Source organism: Magnolia sinica, chromosome 4 (assembly GCF_029962835.1).
Source record: "Magnolia sinica isolate HGM2019 chromosome 4, MsV1, whole genome shotgun sequence".
Taxonomy (NCBI): Eukaryota; Viridiplantae; Streptophyta; class Magnoliopsida; order Magnoliales; family Magnoliaceae; genus Magnolia; species Magnolia sinica.
Window position 1 is genome coordinate 74,831,320 of NC_080576.1, and position 23,366 is coordinate 74,854,685.

The window sequence follows — 23,366 nt, forward strand, 5'->3', positions numbered from 1 at the left end:
AAGTGGTGCGGGCAACCAAGTAGGCAACTTTAGGAACCCATTTCAGAACCGTTTTGGGTTTAGGAGTATAGTTGGTCTTCTTCTGACTGTTATTATAAGAATGACCTACTGAGTTAGATTTTAAGAGCTCCTTAAGTAAATCCACTATCTTTTCAGCTAGTGGGTTTTTATTCTTATTTTTGAAGCTGACATAGCTGCCTCTAGGTTTTTAAAAAGCTTTTGCATTTTTAGAAAAACCTCGACTGGTATTTTTCCCTTTTAAGTTAGAGGACTCTCCTTTCACAAACTTAGGAATATACTTTTGTTTAGAAGGAACATTTTTATCATAGGCCGACCCGGATCTATCACCGCATTTTCTAGATCCAGATAAAAGTTTTTCTAACTTTGGATCTCCTTGGGCATACCTCCATGTATCCTTTAAACTCAGAAGAGAAGATACTTCATTTTTAAGTCTCTCATTTTCAAATTTTAGATTTTCAATCAGGGAGGTTTTGAATTCTAAATCACATTTTGATTTTTCAAAACAATCTAAAATTTGGGATTTTTCTAAAACAAGAGATTCAAAACATTCTTTGAGTTTAAAAAACTTTTCCTTTTGAAGTTTAAGTTTGACAGCAATTTTACAACTTTCCTTGTATAGGGCATTGTAAGCATCTTGAAGATCATCTTCATTTTCATAATCACTATTCAGATTTTCTTCACTAGTTGAATCATCATGATCTAAAAAAGTGAATTTGGCTAGAGTCATAAGGGCTTTAATTTCACTGCCCGACTCGGTTTCAGAATCTTCTAATTCAGAAGAAGCTTCAGAATCAGATGATTCATCCCAAGTAGCCAACATACCCTTCTTTTTTAGGTTTGTCCTTTTTAGGACACTTGTTTGCTAAATGCCCATATTCTTGACAGTTGTAACATTGACTCTCTTTCAAAGACTTCTAAGTTTTAGATTTGAGTTTTTATCTTTTCTTATCATTTGATTTTTAAAAATCAACCTTCTTTTTACTCTTGAAAATCTTGTAAAACTTTTTCGCTAAAAGAGCCATATCATCTTCAGAATCAGAGTGTCTTTAGAAGATTTAAGAGCGATAGATTTATTTTTAGGAGCTTTAAAGTTTAACTCATAGGTTTGTAAAGAACCAACTAGTTCTTCTACCCTCATATTGTCCGTATCACGAAGTTCCTGGATCGCGGTTACCTTAGAGTTGAATCGTTCAGGAAGTGAGCGTAGTATCTTTACACACACTTTACTTTCTGGAATTTTATCATCAAGACCCCACATTGAGTTTACAATGTCATTTAATCTAGTGTAAAAGTCCATAGACATTTCATTTTCCTCCATATGAATTTCTTCAAATTTGGTTGTGAGGAGTTGGACTTTAGATTTTTTGACAATTGTAGTACCCTCGTGTGTCATTTCTAATATATCCCAGGCTTGCTTTGCAGTATTACAGGATATGATTCTTTTGAACTCATCCGGTGATAGTGCGCAAGTGATTGCATTTAGTGCTTTTCCATTGGCACTGCTCTCATTTTTCTGAAGGGTGGTCCATGAGAAATATGGTGTTACTCTCATTGATTATGAACCATCGATACTAGTCACTTCAGTGGTAGGTGGGTTCCATTCGGTCACTGTGGCTTGCCACACACTCTCATCCATTGATTTGAGGAAGATCCTCATCCTGGCTTTCCAATAGGCATAATTGGAGCCATCAAAGGGTGGAGGCCTAGTGACTGATAGGCTATCAAAATTTGACATCTTGTATATAGCTTAGATCGTTAGCTTATGAATTAAATTCAAATAAAAAGCAATAAGAGTGAGCTATTAGGCTCTGATACCACTTGAAATGGCCTAGCTATACGTCCTAGAGGGGGGGTGAATAGGACGATGCCAAAATAAAACTTTAACAGCAGAATAAAGAAAGATAGATACCCAAATAAACTAAATCAAATCACAATGCTAAAATAAAAGCAACCTCATTAAACAAGTATTGAGAGGTTGATACGAATTTAGTTCTAAGGACAACCTTACACCATAAAAACCAAAGGTTTATGGCAGGACAACCTTATTTCTAGAACATCCTTTGTATCAAAAACTCAAATCGGAGAGGAATAAATAAATAGCAAGGAATTGAAATAAATTGTAGGAATTTAAAACTAAATTATTACAACATTACCACTGTGCTTGAAATGTAAATTTTACAACATTCGCATTCACACATACATTTTACAAATCTGAATGAAAAGAAATATAAAACTTAAGGAAGCATTCAAACCACAAGACAGAGTTATAGTGGTTCGCCTGTGTGTACACCAACTGTTCAACAACAGCCACACAACGCTACTCCACTCCTAATATCCTCACACAGGGGATATCAGCGTTCACTATCAAAGATAGATTTTCCAGGTTCACCAAAAACCTTCACAATTGTGTTTTTCTCTGTGGCTTACACAATTTAAAAAACCCTTCTTCTGAGTTTTCCTGGCTCTCCTCAGATAACTAATACAATGGGATTTTTTTGGCAAATCCCAAAAGAAAACTAAATGAAAATAAATTACACAAATATAAAATACCTGAATTTCTCCTTCGTTGCAGCAGCCCAGAAGAACCAAGTCGGAGTAGAGATTTGAATGTCAAAGTTCAATGTCCAATACTCACTTCGTAATGGTTCTAAGTTCTAACAGATTTTAAATTAAACCAATTGGGCATAGCTCTATTTGATTTTGATTCCAATAAGACGAAATTCAGCAATTCCACTTTTCAAATAAGATTGGAATACAAAAACAAAATCAAATAAGGAAAGCTAAAGAAAGAGAATATTAAATATGCACACTTAGCTTAAAATGGAGCACAGACTTATCTCTCAGAATGCCGAATTAAATTAGCTTCAATTTCATTGTTTAATTCTGAGATTCGTGCTCTATTTATAGGTGAATAAATCACGTCTTCCACTGGTCTAAAAAACTCTACGACTGGTCGTAGAACTAACGGATATTTGAAAATTTGGGCGTGATAAGATCTGGCGGTTTCACGACTGGTCGTAGGAGGTCTACGACTGGTAGTAGGTCCCCTTCGACTGGTCGTAGGTTTCACACGACTAATCGAAGCTAGCCAATTTTCAACACTGTACATTGAGTCGTAGCTCTACGACAAGTCGAAGAAACAGTCGTCACTGTTCATATGACTAGTCGAACAAACCCTAGGACTAGACGAAGCCAAACAAAAAATATCCGAATTTTGCAACAACCTTACGACTGATCTTGAAAATTCTTAGACAGGTTGAAGCAGTGTTAGGACTAGTCGAACAAAGTCCAGGACCAGTCTTAGAATAGCTTAAACTCACATATATAAAACATATGAATTATGTATCCAGAATAACCTACTCTAAAGGTCAGCCTAAGGTCAGTCATACCTCAATAGTGAAGTAAGGACATTAAAACTTAGAGACAAGAGACCTTTAAAAGTAATGAAGCTTGAAGTCATGATGTAGCTCAAACTTGAAAACTTCTTGAGATTCTTAACTTATGAACAGTGCTTGTCAAACAAAGTTGATCTTGAGCAGAGCATTGTTTTTCACAGATGCAAGCTGCATAATAGTGTCTTTGGTACCACAAATTTGATAACAAAAAGGGCTATAAACTATAACACTTACAGATTGCACATCTGGAACTGCGTTATAGTTGTTATATCTTGGAAGTTGATTGTTCTGAAAATTTGATGCACTTAGGACGCTGTCCAAGGGAAGCAAATTCGATTTCAAGCCGAGTAACTAACGTCACACCTTATCTCAACTCTATAAGTCTTTTATCTCATTTCTTTCAATTTCTTTTTGATTTTTGATTTTAAATAGTTTATTTGATTCAAACAAATATTCAAACATAATGAACCTGAAGGCATATGTTGTTGCATACATGTACATCTCATGTACTACAACAAAGCTTCAATCACCACATGTACCTATTCAACCTTTCAGCGCACCACATGTGCCATATGTTTGAACCACAATCTTCAAACACCCGACACGTGCTACATGTCCCGCCATCAATCTTCAATTAACCCACATACACCACAGTGTTAACGTCGCCAACATACACCATAGTGCCACGTGGGCTAATATGTTCATGTACACACCACATGTGCCAAATGATCCATCTTAATAAGATTTGCTGAAGAACAACATGCCATACAGAGCCTCCAATAACGATACCTATGATGTATTATATAGGACAGCCTATCCCACAACTTTTTCTACATCAAAACAAGCCCTTGATTAGCAAGACTAAACATTTTATACGATGTTGCCTGGAGAGAAGCTGTCCACGAGACACGGCTGTCAACGGGCTGGGTATGATATTGTCCTCAGCCCAGAAGTATTGGGGTCATACTTATTGTGCTGGCCCATTAAGAAATTTGATATCTATTACTTAAGGCATGACCCGTCAAAAGCCTGGTTTGTTAACCGTTAAGCATTTTTGTTGTGTTTAGTTGTACCAAATATTATGAAATTTCATTATTTATTTTGAACCCAAAATGAACTGATTAATAATGAAATATCATCAATTTTCATAATTTTGGTGAAATAGAAGGCTCCTTGTGAGCGTGGAAAAAAGTGGGTTAGTACTTATTCGTGAATTCTCCATTTTTACTTTCTGTCTGCTTTAACGTCTAGTTTGTAGTGAACAACTCAGACAAACCCCACCACTGGTAATATAATTTAGGACAAGGATTTCATGCTTTCGCACAAGTTCCTGAACAAGGAAGCTAGGTGGGGCCCACCGTGATGTTTGTGAGATATCCACCCCCATCCGCTCTGCGAGATCATTTTAGAAAATTCAACCAAAAATTAGGTGGATCTAAAACTCAAGTGGGCTATATGAGGAAACCGGGTGGATTGAATGACTACGGTGAAACATTTGAATGGCCACAAAAGTTCTGTAGCAGGATATGCCTTTTTGTGTTTTCAATTCATCCCTCTGGAAATGACTTTATAAACGGTTTAGATAGCATATAAATATTAAGCTGGACCCAGGAAGGTTTCAACGGTTTGCATTTCTTTCCCTAGTTTTCCCCGCTGTATTTTGGATCGACCTGATTTTTGTACTCATGTAATAAAATGATATGAAAATATAGATGAATGGGGTGTATATTCTCGTAAATATCACGGTGGCCCCATTTAGCTTTCCAGCGCAGAAACTTCGCCGTGCTATAATTGTGCAATGTTGCCTAATAATGCCTGACATTTCAATTGAGCCGAATCCAATGTTAGCCGCTTTGAGAGGGAGAGAAATGCGATTTCATCATCTGTCGTATGCTCTTAAGGACATTTGTCCATCTCATCATCATCCATGCCTTCGATGCTCTTTTTTATGTGCTGTTGTCCAGTGTTCCTTCTTTGGCTACTTTATTTACGTATTTATTTATTTTAAATAATCTCTATACCGCATAGCTCGTTGGCTTTGAGGAGAAAGATAGGTTGGAAGGTGACTAGGGTCACATGCAGCTGCAAAGACAAACACACTCACACATCATCATCATCACGATGATAATCATCATAGTCATCACCTTCATCATTCATGTCTTGAAACTGCGACATCGTCAGTCCCAAACAAACCTTCCGTTCCTTGAAATAAGTAATCATTACAACAGCCCATGCCCCATTCAACTTCGGTCACGTTACCACCTGCCATGTCCCATTATTCATCCTCTTTCCTCTGCTTCCCCCTCTCACTCTCTAGCTCGCCTTTCTTTCTCAGTGGCTATCAATGGCTCGGGTTGGGGTCGGGTGGAGCTGCACCCAATCCTGACCAGTTCAGGCCTGGGGTCTTCTAAGGTCCAAAAAGGTCCGGGAATTCTATTTGAAATTCTGGACCCAACCAGGTTCCAAGTATGCATTGGGTGATGGAAGTCAGGTACAGAAAAAGAGAATGACAAAAAGACGTTTACTGAAGACTCTTAGTAATTAATTATTAAGGGCCTGTTTCGATACCACCATATAACTAATTTTTTTACTTTTAAGTTAGCAAATTACTTCTTATCTTTTTTCTTTTTTTTTCTTTTTTTTCTTTAAAAAAAAAAAAAAAAAAAAAAAAAAAAAACCTAAGTTTAATAAGCAAAATTGTAAAAGTAACTTATGTGATAAAAGTTACTTATTCCTATGAGTTTTATTTATATATTTTTAATTTATAACTTTTCTACTTCTCTCTCTCTCTCTCTCTCTCTCCATGTGATGGATGGTCCATATCAAAGGAGGCTCCACATGATTGACAGTCCACATCAGAGTAGGGCCCACACAATGGATGGTCCACATCAAATGTGACCCCACACTATGGACGACCTACATCACGGTGGGCCCACATAATTGATTGTCCACATCAAATGTAGGCCCCTAGTGATGAATGACCCACATCCAAATGGGCCCCACATAATACTCCCCACATTAAAGGTGGGGCCCATACAATTGCCGGTCCATATCAAAGGTGGGCTCCATATAAGGTGCGGTGGATATGGAAGGTGGACCATGTGAAGAACAATAACATTGAAGGTGGGCCACACATGATGGATGACCCATGTCAAGGTAGACCTCACATGATGGATAAACCACATTAAAGATTAGCCCCCAATGATGAATGACACATTACGCACATTCAAGGTGGGCCACACATGATCGAACTCCTATCGAAGGTGAGGCCCACATGATGGACGATTCACATCAAAGGTGAGGCCCACATGATGGATGGTCCATGTTATGACAACCCCAAGTGCAAGGCCACAATGTAGTAATAACTTAGTGAGACAAAAGTCGTACTAATATGCATGGACTTGCTATTGTGCGATTTCTAAAATATGTTATAATTAGAACTAGAATCGAAGTACTAAAATATGCTTTAAAATAGTAATTATGGAATAAACTTATCAAAGATAAAATACTAGAGTGCCAAGGATCTAATTATAGCTTTCTCAATATTAATTATTTGATTCAATCGAATCACACAACTAGAATCGAAGTCCTATCCTATCCAACCGAATAATGGAGTAGTTAAGTCATCATTTCATATACCTCAAAACGGATTTAAACTTTCATTAAATTGGTTCTCTTGTAAGACATTAGCATATTGATCGCAGGGAATTCAAAACATCTATTATGCCTGGACTCAATATTAGATCAATGGATTTGATAGAACAAACTATTGCAAAACATATAAGAAAATATCAATAGTCTTCCTAAGCATCCAAAGTGCCCGTAGTTGACAATGGATCAATGCAAAGTGAAAATAGTTCTTCATTCAAACCAAAAATCAATGAATTGTTTAACATGAAAACTAAATAACTTGAATCAAAGTAAAATAAAGATTACAAGCTTCTCTTTTTAGCTCTAGCTAAGAGATTAGCCAACCATAGAAATGATTGAACTAAAAAATAAATAGAAAAACATAAAAACTAACTAGAACCGAATGATTGAAGAGGAGGGAGGGCTTATTGAACCTTCACAACTCATTGCTCTACTCTTACCCCAATTCATGTTTAGAAACTCCTAAAACATCTCTTTATATAGGCTTGAATCGCATTGACTTCAAAACCGACTTAATTTTACGCAACTATCACAGTTTCGATGGCACCTTCGATGACATTGAGCTCTTATCGAAGAGTATGAGCGAAATGAGGAAATTGTCCATCAACGAACTTTTGAATTTGCGTATTTTCTCGATGTTATCAAACTGCCTTCAATGGGATCGAACTAGGATTCGAAGGCATCGAACATTCCTTCGATAGAATAGAAGAATGCATAAATATGTCCAGCAACAAAATCAGATATTCTGAATTTTTACGATGGGATCGAGTGTGGTTTCAATGGCATCGAAGTTATCATCGATGACATTGAACTATCGATTTCTACACTTTCGATTTTCTGCACTCTGACCCCTCATTTTTCTTCATTCCTTGCTTGATTTCCTTAATCTTGGACTCTTGAATTCTTTAATCTTGACCTTCATAGATCCAATCTTTCACTTGTTAATTCTTTGAGCATTAAATCAATACTTTAAGCATCCTTTTGCTGAAGTCTGAAAATACTAATTAGTTCACCTAACCTCACCCCTAACCTAAAATCTAGATTGTCCTTAGCGTAAAAGATATACAATGCATCATAACATGATACATTGAAAATAAAAGAGGAATGAGTAAGAAGGATAATACTTGGAGAAGATCAATGAGATGGTATGAAGTCTTCAATGTCTATAGGGATCAGTACTCAATAAAAATAAAAATAAAATAAACTATCCTAATCCTAATCTTAAGAAAGCAATAAATGAGTGGACCTTCATCAGAGTAGAAGGTTACTCCTGATAGACAGGATCAATCAAAGGGATGAACATATCCTCTGAATCATATTTCTCAATGAATTGTTTAAGACAATGACTGTTCACTTTGAAAATGTTACCATTCATCGGATTTTCTATCTCGACAACCCCATGAGGATAGACCATTTAAACTTTGAAGGGATCGGTCCATCGAGATCTCAAATTTTTGAAAGAAAGAAAGAAAGAAAGATGAAGTCTAGAATTATACAAAAGGACTTTCTGGTTTGGCTCAAAAGATTTTCGTAGAATATTTCTGTCATGGAACACCTTCATTTTGTCCTTGTATATTTTAGAATTCTTTTATGCATTATTCTGGATTCTTTAAGTTCATTCAATTGTAATTTGCGTATCGAGCTAGCATTATCAAGATTGAAATTGAAATTCTTTATCACCCAATACACTTTATGCTACAATTCCATAGGCAAGTGGCAAGCCTTCCCATAGACAAGTTGTTCACAACCCCAAGTGTAGGGTCGCGATGTGGTAATAACTCGATGAGACCGAGGTCGAATCCATAGGGACTATTCTTATGTGTATTCTGGAAGCAACTAGAATTAGAAGCAGACTAAGATCTAAACCTAAATCTATAATAAAAGAGTAATTGTGAGTGATTGTGAAAACTATCAATTCAAAGTGAGAAGTAGGGTGCCAAGGATCTACTTGTAAGTTCTCAGGATGCTACCTTTTTTGATTCAAGGATCACAATTGGAATTGGAGTCCTATCATATCCAATTGGAAAAGAGAGATAATCAAATCTTTGAACATCTCATGAATCTAGTCTCAACGGATGAGAGTTGCGAGGTTTGGAAGTGATTCCATCACCTAACCATGCCCAAGAGACAATGATAAACAATAGGATATACCAATCTCACAAGCAAACATAAGAGAATTGGAAAGATTAGGAAGGATTCCATCACTCGACCATGCCCATGGGACAATGGTGAACAACAGGTTTCCTAACTTCTTAATCTCAAAATTGGAAAAGAAGATACTCAAAGCTATCACGGATCCATTGTAATTTGAGTCACAACAAACCATTAAAAACTAAAAGTATTCCTTAATAAAGAACTAGAATCCATGAGGTTCAATAAAAACATGAATCAAAGTAAAGAAAACATCCCAATTATGCTACAAGCTTGACCCTTTAGCCCTAGCTAAAGGATTTAGCCAACCATAGGCATGATTGAAATCAAAACCCTAAAAGAAAGCGTTAAAAATACACTAGGAAAGAAGAAAAACTCTTGGAAGGCTTCTCCACCCCTTGGTTCAGCTCCTTGAAATCCTAGATATCCTCTAAATCACATGGAAACCCCTATTTATAGCCTTTTGTCCGCAAAATCGCAAAACCACCTCAAATTTACGCACTCTGCGTAAAATCTGCGTAACCCTCGACTGGTTGAGGACCACCTTCGACTAGTCGAGGGTCACCTTCGACTAGTCGAGGACCACCTTTGACTAGTTGAAGATTGCACAAATTAAAAAGATCATGTTGTTAGAGTTCGAGTCAAAGTTTCCTTGACTAGTCGAGCAAGAGCTTAAATGAGTCGAAGCATATGTAAAATCACTTAAATCTTCAATTTTCTTCATTTTTTACTTGTTTTCCTTGGATCTTCAGGCCTTGAAATCTTCAATCTTGGTCTCCTAAGATTCATCCCTTGCCTTGGTGATTCTTGAGCATTAAATCCATGCTTTTAACATTCTTTTCAATACATGCTCTCAGATTCACCTTGCAACATAAACATGGATAAAATATAACATTAAGCAGCATCATGTTCATAAAACCAAGATATAAATGGGGAAAATATGCAATATTTGACACTTAACACAAGTCTAAAGGGAGATATCCCAATAAGTGTTTTGTATGACATACGGTAAGCCCATAATGCATCGGTTCATCGAAGTGACTAATCCTTACGATCTGGGTTAACCGTTTTCTCCAAAATTTATTTTATTTTCTTATTTGAAATTTCAGCTTGGCCGATTGTTTAAGGATGATAGGGGGTACTCACTTTGTGTGAAATGCCATATTTCTTCATCAAAGACTCAAATGGCCTATTAAAAAAAATGAGATCATTCATCGCTTATAATGACTAGAGGAGTTTCGAACCAAGATAAAATATTTTTCTTCAAGAACTTAATGATCATGTGGTGCTCGTAATTCCGGCACGAAATTGCCTTGACCCATTTGGAGACAATCTACAACGAACAAAATATATGTATTTCCAAAGGATTGGAGGAATGGTCTTTTGAAATCAATGCCCCAATAATTAAACGCTTCAATGATAAGAATAAGTTTTAGTAACATCATATTTCTACGGGAAAATCCTACTAATTTCTGACATCGGTCACACGCTTTATAGAATTCTTGTGTATCCTTGAACATAGTGTGCCAGTAAAAGCCACATTATAGAATTTTCACTGTGATTTTCTATCCAAGAAGTGGCCACCACAAGTGTGAGAATGACAAAAGGAGATGGCACTATGATGTTTATTATTAAGGACACATATCCTAATGATTTGATTTGGGCAATATTTAAACAAGTATGGATCATACCAGATGAACTTGCATACCTTAGTGAAAAACTTCTTTTTTCCTTACACAGTCCATTGAATAGGCGTGATACCTATAGTAAGATAATTAGCAATGTCAACATAGTAAGATAATTGTTAGACTTTAAAGAGTTGTTCATCAAAGAACATGTCATTAATGTGAGTTGTCTCCCTGGAATCATGACAAGTCATGAGAGATGGTCGGCCAATACGATCTCTACTCCTTTCTTGTCTACTATTTCTATGTCAAATTCCTGGAGTAGAATTGTAAGACCCGTATCCTAGCCCATACCATTCCATAGGCCTCCACGGTCCTCCCGGTCGAATTCTGGCAACCCACGATCTGTTACTAGCAGTTGCATGCGACCCTGAGTTGCATCCTGTCAATCTGAGTCAACTCAGCTCGAGACTTATATCATTGCGACTACGCTGTTGCCGTGGTTTCGACACCACGTCTCGGCGTCGAGGCTATACCCGGGCCAAGAGATGTGGGCCCACGTTCAGTTCGAGGAAAACGTGGTGGGATTGCAATCCCAAGAGAATGTCCCATCAATCACCTTAATCAAGTACACATCCATCACTTCACATGTCAAGTACAAGTAACCATCCTTTCTCTTACACAAGTACTCCAAAATCAACTCTTTCCCTTACACAAGTACACCCATCACTCACTCACCCATCCCTCTCTCTCTCTCTCTCTCTCTCTCTCTCTTATTTTCTTCATTTTTAAGCAAACCATGAGACTCCATGAGACTCCAACGTCCAAGCCTCCATATGAGAAGCCATGCGTGGCCAAACTTCCTACTTCTCATCTCCACCATCTAAAGTCCATCTCGACCATCGTATCATTTCCTTGGAGCTCTAGATCGTGTTGGCAGAAGAAGGAAGAGGAGATCAAAGGTGGGTGATCCACTGTTAATCTTCTATTAGGAGGCCCACTTGTGATGGGACCCATTTTTTTATATATGTAGTGTAACCTTGGAGGGCCCATAGAGGTGGGGTCCCTCCATCACCATCCGATCTCTCTTTTTTCTCTCTCTCTCTCTCTCTCTCTTTTTCCTTCTTTGTATGGTTATGATGATGATTAGGTGTGTGGCCCACCATGATGTTTACATCTATGCCATCTACTGGCGGACCCCATCCATGTGGGACACACCACAATGTTTATATGTCATCCCAACCGTCCAGCTAAGACGTGGCCCACCCCACACATGTGGGTGGGGCCCTCCTTGATATATTTATACACCCAGATTCATAGCTCAACTAGTAGACTGATTGGAGATACCTCGTTTCAACAGCTGAGGTCTTAGTATCAATTCTTAATGGGGTGTGGCTAACAGTGAGGTGTGAACTGACAATGGGGTGTGGCTAACAGTGAAGTGTGAACTGACAGTGGGGTCCGTGGGACCCATCCACATCATCCATCCATTTAGATGGGCCACACCATATGCATGTGGTGTATCTACCATCCTTGGATGGTGGGACCTACCCCACGTGTGGGGATACCCCCCCTTAATGTATGTAACTGTCCAGGCCGTGGACGGCCTGGATGTTGATATAATAAATATATTATTATATTATAATATATATATATATATATATAATACTATATATGGTGGGTTCCCACGTGGGGACCCACCTGCTGTGATATTATATATATAATATTATATATGGTGGGTCCCATGTGGGGACCAACCTGCTGCTATGATATATATATACATATATATATATATATCTATATATATATATATATAATATTATAAATATAAATGGTGTGGTGGGCCCTACGTGGGACCCACCTCTGCCCTTCATCTACAGCAGAACTGCACATACAACAGCTATATAGCTGCTCTTTTAATGTCAGCAAGTTCTATGGGTCCCACGGGATGTATGTGTACATCCAAGCTATTCTGACGGTGGGGCCCACTCCCAATGTATGTGTTTCATTCCTGTGGTGTGGGCCCCAATGATGTATGTGCTTTATTTACACCGTCCACTATTTAGACGGTGGGGCTCACCATGATGCATGCATTGTTAATTATACCGTCTGACTTTGAGATATCATTTTATGACATGAGTGCAAGGATGAGTTAGATCTAAAGTTCAGTCATGCCCCAAACACGGAAAAAGGGTTCACAAAATTCCCGATCGCCGAATCCGGCGTCGACAGCATTCGTAGTACCCCATTCTTGGATCACGGCACTCACATGCCAGATTCTGATCCTAGGATCTTACAAGGAGGATTTTAAGTATGAATTTTTTTTTGTAATGGAGCATAACCACAAGCATAACCAAGTCACAACACAACAACAATACCACATATCCATTATATCAAAACTTTAAGTACAATGCGGAAAGGAAAATACAGGGTGATCAAAAAGCTCCAAAATAGACTAATGCGCACTCCTGCCTCAGCGCTGCTGCTGTCCAACACTACCTGCACGCAACGGTCGTGCATAAGCTTACAAAAGCTTAGAGGGTGGTGTAAGTGTGTGCGCAAGGCAAGCGCCAAGTGTACAATATTAGAGTAATCCAAAAATATGCGGTAAGTCCATGAATACAACTAGTCGTACCAAGGCTATGTGATGCAAGGCATGAATGCTATCGGCCATACTAAGGCCATATGATGCGAGACATGAATGTTATCGGCCATACCGATGCGATGCGAGGCCTACATAGCCGAATGTCATATGCGAGATGCAATCCAACCAAGCTAGTACTCATCAAGTACACATATCAGTATAGTTCCTCTCTGGATATCACCGGGGTCTAATACACTTCACACTGACTACCTCCTCCCTAGCTGCACAGGCAAGTAAGTGGAATAGACCTCACTATCCGCCTGACCAGTAGTCTGCCAATACCTATCCGGCTCGTCGATAGCAGACTCATTTGCAAGCTGGTCAAACTCAACCTAACTTATAACCCCCTCACTCAGGTGGATAAGGTCACACCCCCTTCCAACCGACCACGACACAGTGGGAGACGCAGTCTACTGGTATTCGGTACTCGGGCGCTCGTGTATGCACTTGGTCTAAACATTGGAGGAACTCCTGGTACCAAAAAGATTTTGAAACTTTCACCCAAGGACATCCTAAGTGCCTATAATGCTAGAGCCCATATTTCCAATATCCGATATGACTATCCACGATGTGCCTGTGGAGGCCACGGCCCTGATGTCGCTAGGGCGTGCAGTGATCAAGTCACACATATGCTAGATACATGAGTCACACCGTATAATTATGTAGCAATCCAGCGCGTACCGCGCAATCATGTGGGGCACTCCGTCTCATAAAGAGTCTCGTAAATGTCTCAACCCAATGGCTTATGCTATGATCAAACATTCCTCATATCAAGCATACATCTGATGCATATGGGCATGAATTATGGAGCTATACTAAGCATGTTATAAAGTGATGAATTATCAACAAGTATGGCCTATCAATGGGCCCTAAGGAGAGTCGTAATGCAGACATTTAACCAATATTATACTTATAATGTGGATGTCAAACCAGCATTGCTCCCAAGGCATGGCCCACCATAAATATCATTACACAAACCATGGAGGAATCACACATTGCAATGGACCTTAAGTACATCCTATTGGACCTTGACCCATGGGCCTTAGAAACATCAAATGGGCCACATCACATGGGCCTTATATTCATAAAGTGGGCTGCATCAATGGGCCGCACCAATGGGCCTTATGTACATTGCAATGGGCTATAACCCATGGGCCTTGAATACATCACAATGGGCCTCATAACATAGGCCTTACATTCACATCAAGGTGGGCCTCAACAACGGCCTCATGCACATCAAGGTGAGCCTCAACAATGGGTCATAATTATGATAAGATGGGCCTAATCACTTAGGCCTTATATATATACCCAGGTGGGGTCCACTTGAACTATAGATCTGTCTTATTTTTAGTCTCAAGCCGGTAAGATAAGCTCGCAAAGTGGTTAGAAGGTTTGGATGCAACACATGCATCAAGGGTGGGGTCCACTGAACTATGGATCTGACTCATTCTTTAGCTCATGCCACAAAATGAGCCTTCAAAATGGTTGGATAGTTTGGATGCAACACATGCATCATGGTAGGTCCCATAAAGGCCCACCATCATATATATATATATATAATATAATATATATATATATATATATATATACTTGCACACACACATGGGGTTTAGCCCCCACACGTGGGGTGGGTCCCATATAGATGGACGGCATGGATGAAACATATACCTCATGGTGGGGTCCCCCTGCCATCTAGTTGCTAGGTAAAATGGCTGGATGACATAGATAAAACACATACATCTAGGTGGGCTCTACTGTCCATGGCAGTGGACAGTGTGAATAAAACACATACATCACCGTGGGCTCCATGTGGGGCCCACCATAACGTTTAAAAGCCATCCAATCCATTCATAAGGTCACGCAGACCTGGATGAAGAGTAAAAATAAATTTCATATTGATTCAAAACCTCTGTGCTGACCCAAAAGGGTTCCAATGACAGACATTAAATCTCCACTGTTTCCTATGATGTGGGCCACCTGAGCATCAGATCGGCCTGATCTTCGGAGGGGGCCCACTTTAGGGAGGGTCCCACCAAATGAATGGGGTGGACACTAAACATACATTATGGTGGGGCCCAAGGCTGGGACCGTGGGTCCCTGCTTGTCCACTCGCTAGCGTAGCAGGCGCTGCCTGTGCCTCTGATGGCAGCAACGTCAGCTGCTGCATGTTTTATTATTATTATTATTATTATTATTATTTTATTTCCTATGGTTTTTCACAGGCGGGGCCCGTATCAAGGAAATCTGACCCTGCCATTGGTCCCCATAGCTCAAGACAAACCGAACGAGCCTAATATTCAATATATTTTGGGGTACATAAACGTCAGGGTGAATTTCAATGGTATAGCCACTGTTTGTTATGTTATGGCCCACCAGAAAGTCAAATTGGCCCCATTTTTTGGCTCAACGCCTAAATTGATTTGAGAAATAGGATGGATGGCGTGGATTGAATTCATATATCAAAGTGGGGCCTCTACAAATGGGCCTTCCCGAAGCTTTGAAACAAGCTCATATTTGTGTTTTCATTTCACGTCCATGGACGTCCCTGGACGTGGAGGGTCTGTGCATAACACATGTAGCAACATGGGCTTTGCTCAGTTGGGCCACCAAATGATGGTTGGTGTGGATACAATACATATAAAGTGGGCCTCACCTACAAATGACTTGGATCCAATACATGCTTCATGGTGGGGTCCATCCAAGTGGGCCACACAGCCATATCATCACACACAAAAATAAATAAATAAAAAGAAAGGGAGAGAGAAAGAGAGAAAGAGGGACATGCGTGATGGAGGGACCCCAGCACTATGGGCCCTCCGTTTCAAGCATCCAATCATACATCAAGTGGGTCCCATTGCATGTGGGCCCACCAAATCAAAGATCAACGGTGGAGATCCCTTCTCCACCAAGATGTTAGGTCTAAATGACCCCTTTTAGTCTAGAAAGTAAATATCATGATGGGGTCTATGGAGAATGGCCCAATTATGGAATGATAATAAAATCAAGGTGGGCCATCGACCACATCTAGGGTCCCAAGTGAGATCCATACCATCAATCGGTAGGCCTCACTTGGCCCATCATCAAAACATGGAAAGATCTAGCCTAATAATCACCCACTGTTTGATCTTCTCGGTCCATTGGAACGCCGGTCACCTTGTGTTTCACTTTGATGGAGGTTGATGAGAGTTAAATGGCTAGGATGAAGGTTTTTGGGATGGGAAAGGTAGGCCACATAAGGTCACTCTTTTCTCACACTTGGAAAGGCTTGGACGTCCACTCTTTTGCTCTTGGTGTTGCTTAGAATGAGAGTGATGAGAGATGTAAGAGGGATGAGAAAGATGAGAGATGTGAGTGATGGATGTGAGAGAGGGATGGCTTGTGTAAGATTTTTGTTGACTTTTGGGGTAGATTGTGTAAGAAGGGTATGGGGTGTGTAAGAACTTTTGACTTATGGGGTTGTTTGGGGATGGGTTTGAGGTGATGTGTACTTGACATGTACTTGACCATTGATGGGATTGATTAATTGATTGATTGAGGTGACATGTTATAGAGATTCCGCTTCGGTTTTGCAACGTGCGATATTTTCCTCGAGCTGAACGTGGGATCACATCTCCTGGCCAGGGTATCGGATCGGTGCGCGAGTCACGGTGTTAGAACTACGGCGACGGTGCGGTCGTAATGGTACAAGTCTCAGATTAAGCCGACTCAAATCTACAAGATACGACTTAGGGTCGCGCACAAACGTCGATTATCAGTCGCAGATTGTCGAAATTTGACTGAAAGGATCGCGGGAGTCGATGGAATAGTATAGACTAGGATACAGGTCTTATATCTCTCCCCACCTAAAAAAATTTCATCCTCAAAATTTATACTACCATCGTAACTAACCATAACTCATAAGGGAATAATAAACATAACATCATATATAATCAAAACACAATATATCATACAATCAAACATCGAAAAGATGGCGATAACGCTCTCGTATCTCTACCTCGCACTCCCAAGAAGCCTCATCCACACTATGATGGCTCCACTGCATCTTCACCAATGGGATGACCTTGGTCCGTAGGACATGCTCCTTCTGATCAAGGATATGAACTGGCTGCTTAATGTAAGAAGCGTCCTCACAAACCTCCAATTGCTGCCAATCAATAACAGGCACGATATCTGACCCACACTTCCTCAATATAGAGACGTGAAAAATGTTGTGGATGCCAAACAACTGAGATGGCAAGGTAAGCTGATAGGCCACAGCGCCAACGCACCCGGTGATCTCGAAAGGTCCTATAAATCTTGGGGCAAGCTTGCCCTTCGCTCTAAAATGAACCACACCCTTCATGGGTGAGACCTTGAGATACACATTGTCTCCAATAGCAAACTCCAAGGGACGACGCCGACGATCAGCAAAACTCTTCTGCAGGCTCTGAGCTATATGCATCCTCTACCTGATTCTATCGATAGCCTCTGACATCTACAACACAAGCTCGGGAACTAGGAGATGCCGATCTCCAACTTCAGTCTAATAACTCAGAGATCTATACGGTCTGCCATATAATGCCTCAAAAAGAGTCATGCCAATGGTTGCCTGATAGCTGTTGTTGTACGCGAACTCAGCCAATAGCAGGTGCTCGTCCCAACTACCCGAGAAATCAATTGCATAGGCCTGAAGCATATATTCAAGGATCTGGTTGACCCTCTTGATCTGCCATCGGTCTGCAGATGGTACGCGGTGCTGTGTTGCAGATCAGTGCCCATTGCTCTCTGAAAGCTCCTCTAAAACTGAGACGTGAACCTTAGGTCTCGGTCTGAAACGATCGAGACAGGAAAACCGTGCAGTCTCACGATCTCATCGACAAACATCTTAGCGAGCTGGTTCGTATGCCAAGTCTCACGAATCATAAAAAAATGTGCCGACTTCGTCAGACGATCGCTGACAACCCAGATGGCGCCATGATCGCGCTATGTCCTCAACAAATCCATGACAAAATCAGTAGATATGTGCTCCCACTTCCACATCGGGATACTCAACGGCTGCAATAGACCAGGGGGTCTCTGATGATCGGCCTTGACACGCTGGCATGTGTCACACTCGATCACAAAACTGGCTATTTGGTACTTCATTTTCGATTAAAAATACTGACGCCTCATATCGCGAAGCATCTTTGTCTAGCCAGGGTAGATAGAGAACCGTGATCGATGTGCCTCGGTCATAAGATCTCGACGCAATCAGGAATATCTGGGACACATAATCGGCCTCTGAAGCGAAATCCACCATCAGAACCAATCTACCAATCTGTTTGACTCTCAGATGCTACCTCTGCTCGGTAATCCTGTAGCGACTCGTCTGTCTACTGAGCCTCGATCACCCTTGCGACAAGAGAGGGTTGAATCGATAGGCTCGATACCTGAACAATAGAAGACTGTAGACGAAAATCGAAGTCATACTATACTATATCCTCGAGCATCCTCCACTCCTGAATCATCATGTGTGCCATCAAGCCTCGTGGCTAACGGCTGAGGGCATTCGCCACCACTTTTGCCTTGCCCAGGTGGTACTGGGATCAAAATCATAGTCCTTTAGGAGCTCCATCCAACACCTCTACCTCATGTTCAACTCGGACTGAGACAACAGATACTTTAAGCTCTTGTGGTCGGAGAAGAGCTGAAACCTCACCCCATAAAGATAATGCCTCCACACCTTCAGTGCAAAGACAGCTGCTGCCAGCTCTAAATCATGCGTGGAGTAGTTCAGCTTATGAACCTTGAGTTGGTGGGACGCATAAGCCACCGACTTCCCATGCTGCATCAGGACAGCACCCAAACCAACTCGTGGGGTATCAGTAAATACAACAAATCCATCACTCTCAAGGGATGAGTGAGGACAGGAGCGGACGTTAGGCGGTCGTTTAGCTCCATAAATGCCAGCTCACAAGCATCGCTCCAAACAAACTCAGCACCCTTTCGGGTCAACCTAGTCAATGGGGCGGCAATACTAGAGAATCCCTCAATAAAACGTCGATAGTAGCCCGCCAAACCAAGAAAACTGCGGATCTTGGATGCGTTCGTAGGCTGGCCCCACTGGCGTATGACATCAATCTTTGAGGGGTCCACTGTGACACCCTGCCTTATCACCACATGACCAAGGAACTTTACCTCCTCCTGCCAGAACTCGCACTTCTCCAGCTTCCCATAAAGTTGGTGTGCAAAGAGGATTTGCAATGTAATCTCTAGATGTCGCTCATGCTCCTCATGGGTCCTCAAATATATCAGAATGCCGTCGATGAACACCACAACAAACTGGTCGAGATATGGACAGAAGACCTCATTCATCAACTGCATGAATACTGCGGGCGCATTGGACAGTCCGAAGGACATGGCCTAGAACTCAAAATGACCGTAGCGCATCCTAAAAGCTATCTTCGGGATATCCTCATCTCGAACCCAAACCTGATGATAACCGGACCGCAAGTCTATCTTCGAAAAGAACTGTGCCTCTTGCAGCTGATCAAACAAATCATCGATCCTCATGAGTGAGTACTTGTTCTTGATCGTGACCTTGTTGAGCTCGCGATAATCTATGAAAAGCTTCAACGAGCCATCCTTCTTCTTCACGACGAGTACCGGCACTCCCCACGGCGAACTGCTCTGACGGATAAAGCCTAACTCGCGTAACTCATCCAACTGATTTTGCAGTTCCGGTAACTCCAATGGTGCCATACGATATGGGGCCTTCGAAATAGGTGCGGTACCAGGCATAAGATCAATCTGGAACTCGGTAACTCCAAAATCTCCTGAAACACATTGAGAAAACCACAAACGACCGGCAGCTGGTTGATACTCAAAGCAGCTGACTCCTCAACGGCACACGATAATAGGCAAGAAGGCTGCTCTCCTCTGGGCTCGGCAACAAACTGGAACTCTGGCACGCCGGGTATATAGAACGTGACTATCCTCGCGGAGCAGTCTAATATGGTGTGGTACTTGGCGAGCCAATCCATACCCAGGATGACATCAAACTCAGACATTTGCAATACGACTAGGTCGATAGGCAAGAAGATATCCCCAATCAGAATGGGGCAAGATGCGCAAAATCGGCCCAACACTGCAGTCTTCCCTAAGGGCGTCGATACTAACAAACCCTCACGGGCAGACTCCATCGACAAACCGGTCAATCGGCAGAAATCATCAGCCACAAAGGAATGTGATGCACTAGATTCAAATAATACAAGTCTAATGCATACAGAAATAGGGAGAGTACCCTCGATGACCCCTCCTAATGACCGGGGGTCCTGCTGTGCGACATAAAATCTACCCTGGGCCTGATGGGGAGGTGCAGGTCCCCTCTTAGGTCTCTGTTGATGCTGCTGCCGCTGTGGTGACCTGATCTGCTACCTCTACTGCTATGGGGGAGGCCTTGGAGACTGGTGCTGTGGTCACTACTGCTTCTGTGGTGGCTGTCGTGGAGGTTAATGCGGTGTCCTCGGCTGCTGCTGCTGTGTATGGGGACAGTCATGCATGCAATGTCCTGTCCTACTGCACCCAAAGTAAGTACCTGTGAACCATCCTGGAGGTGGTGCTAGGGGTACTACTGGTGCTCGAAATGCTGGGCGGGTTGTGCGTCGCTGCTCTAAACGATGTTGTTGCTACTGGGAACTACCAGAGGGCACCTTCCTCTTCTAATCTCCTCTTTGGTCACGGGCTCTCTGCAAACTGGCCCAATCTAACGCATAAATCTGTGCCCTCTCCACGATCTGCTCAAATGTTAAAAGCATGTGTCTAATCACATGACTCCTGAGGGTAGGACGCAAATCGTTCTTAAAACGGTGGGCCTTCCGCCCCTCATCATCAATAAAGTATGTCACGAATCTCGACAGCGCGACAAAACATGCCTCATACTAAGACACAATCATATCTCCCTGGACCAGAGTCTTAAACTCTAGTACGCGCTACTGTCGCACATGCTCGGGAAAGAACTTTCAGTCAAACCGGTCTACAAAGTCCTCCCAGGTCCACATAAAATCAATCACTACCGATCGGACGACAGATGCCCACCGATGCTGAGCCTCACCCTGGAGAAGGAATACAACTAAGGGGACTCGCTGTTGGGTCGTACATCTCATGGTGTCAAATATCTTCTTCACCTCGGAGCACCATATCTCTGCTGCAGTAGGGTCTAGCTCACCCTGGAAATGCGGAGGATCGTACTGTCGGAAGTCCTTGAGAAGGGCGCTCGCATGCTCCTGCTCTACCTCGGTGGTGTAAAAGTGGGATGCCTGCTCTATCCTTGAAGAATAGCGGTCATCACCTGCAGCATCTGCTGAAGTTGGGCGGCACTCATGGGTACGGTCGGATCCACACCAGTCTCAGGTAAAGGAGTAGCACCCTCAGGCTGAAAAGTAAGAATATCCGGTGGTGGAATGGGAGTAGTAGGTGGTAGAGTAGGAGTCGCGGGTGGTGGAGCGGGAGTCATAGGTGGTGGAGCGGGATTCGATCGGGTCACTCTTCTAGGCATAATGTCCTATAGGAAGGAGTAAGGGCCTATCAGCCTTAAGAATTCTCAAAGGCATAAACGTTAAGGGTTTAAATCGCTAAGTTATTTGGGCTCAGAACCTATTCATTCTAAGTTTATAGAAGATATGTGATGTGATCCTTAAGTATTCCCAAGTTATGTTCTGATACCAACTTTTGTCACACCCTAAACTCAAAAAATGGGCTCACAAAATTTTCGATCACCGAATCCGGTGCCGACAGCTTCCATAGTACCCCATTCTCGGATCTCGGCACTCGCATGCCAGATTCCGATCCTGAGATCTTAGAAGGAGGATTTTCAGTATGAATTTTTTTTTGTAATGGAGCATAACCACAAGCATAACCAAGTCATAACACAAAAACAACACCACATATCCATTATATCAAAACTTTAAGTACAATGCGGAAAAGAAAATACAGGGTGATCAAAAAGCTTCAAAATAGACTGATGTGCACTCCTACCTCAACGCTGCTACTGTCCAACACTACCTGCATGCAATAGTCATTCATAAGCTTACAAAAGCTTAGAGGGTGGTGTAAGTGTGTGCGTAAGGTAAGCGCTAAGTGTACAATATCAGAGTAATGCGAAAATATGCGGTAAGTCCATAAATACAACCAATCGTACCAAGGCTATGTGATGCAAGGCATGAATGCTATCGGCCATACCAAGGCCATATGATGCGAGACATGAATGTTATCGGCCATACCGATGCGATGCGAGGCCTACGTAACTGAATGTCTTATGTGAGATGCAATCAAAGCAAGCTAGTACTCATCAAGTACACATATCAGTACAGTTCCTCTCTGAATATCACTGTGGTCTAATACACTTCACACTGACTGCCTCTTCCCTAGTTGCACAGCCAAGTAAGTGGAATAGACCTCATTATCCGCCTGACCAGTAGTCTGCTAATACCTACCCAGCTTGTCGATAGCGGACTCATTTATGAGCTAGTCAAACTCAACCTAACTTATATCCCCCTCACTTGGGCGGATAAGACCACACCCCCTTCCAACCGACCACGACACAGTGAGAGACGCGGCCTACTGGTATTCGGCACTTAGGCGCTCTTGTATCCACTCGATCTGGAAGTTGGAGCAACTCTTAGTACCAAAAAGGTTCTGGGACTTTCACATAAGGACATCCTAAGTACCCACAATGCTAGAGCTAATATTTTCAGTATCCGATACGACCATCCACGATGTGCCTGTGGAGGCCACGGCCCTATGTTGCTAGGGCATGCAGTGATCAAGTCACACATATGTAAGATGCATGAGTCACACCGTACAATCATGCAGCAATCCAGTGCTTACCGCGCAATCATGTGGGGCACTCCATCTCATAAA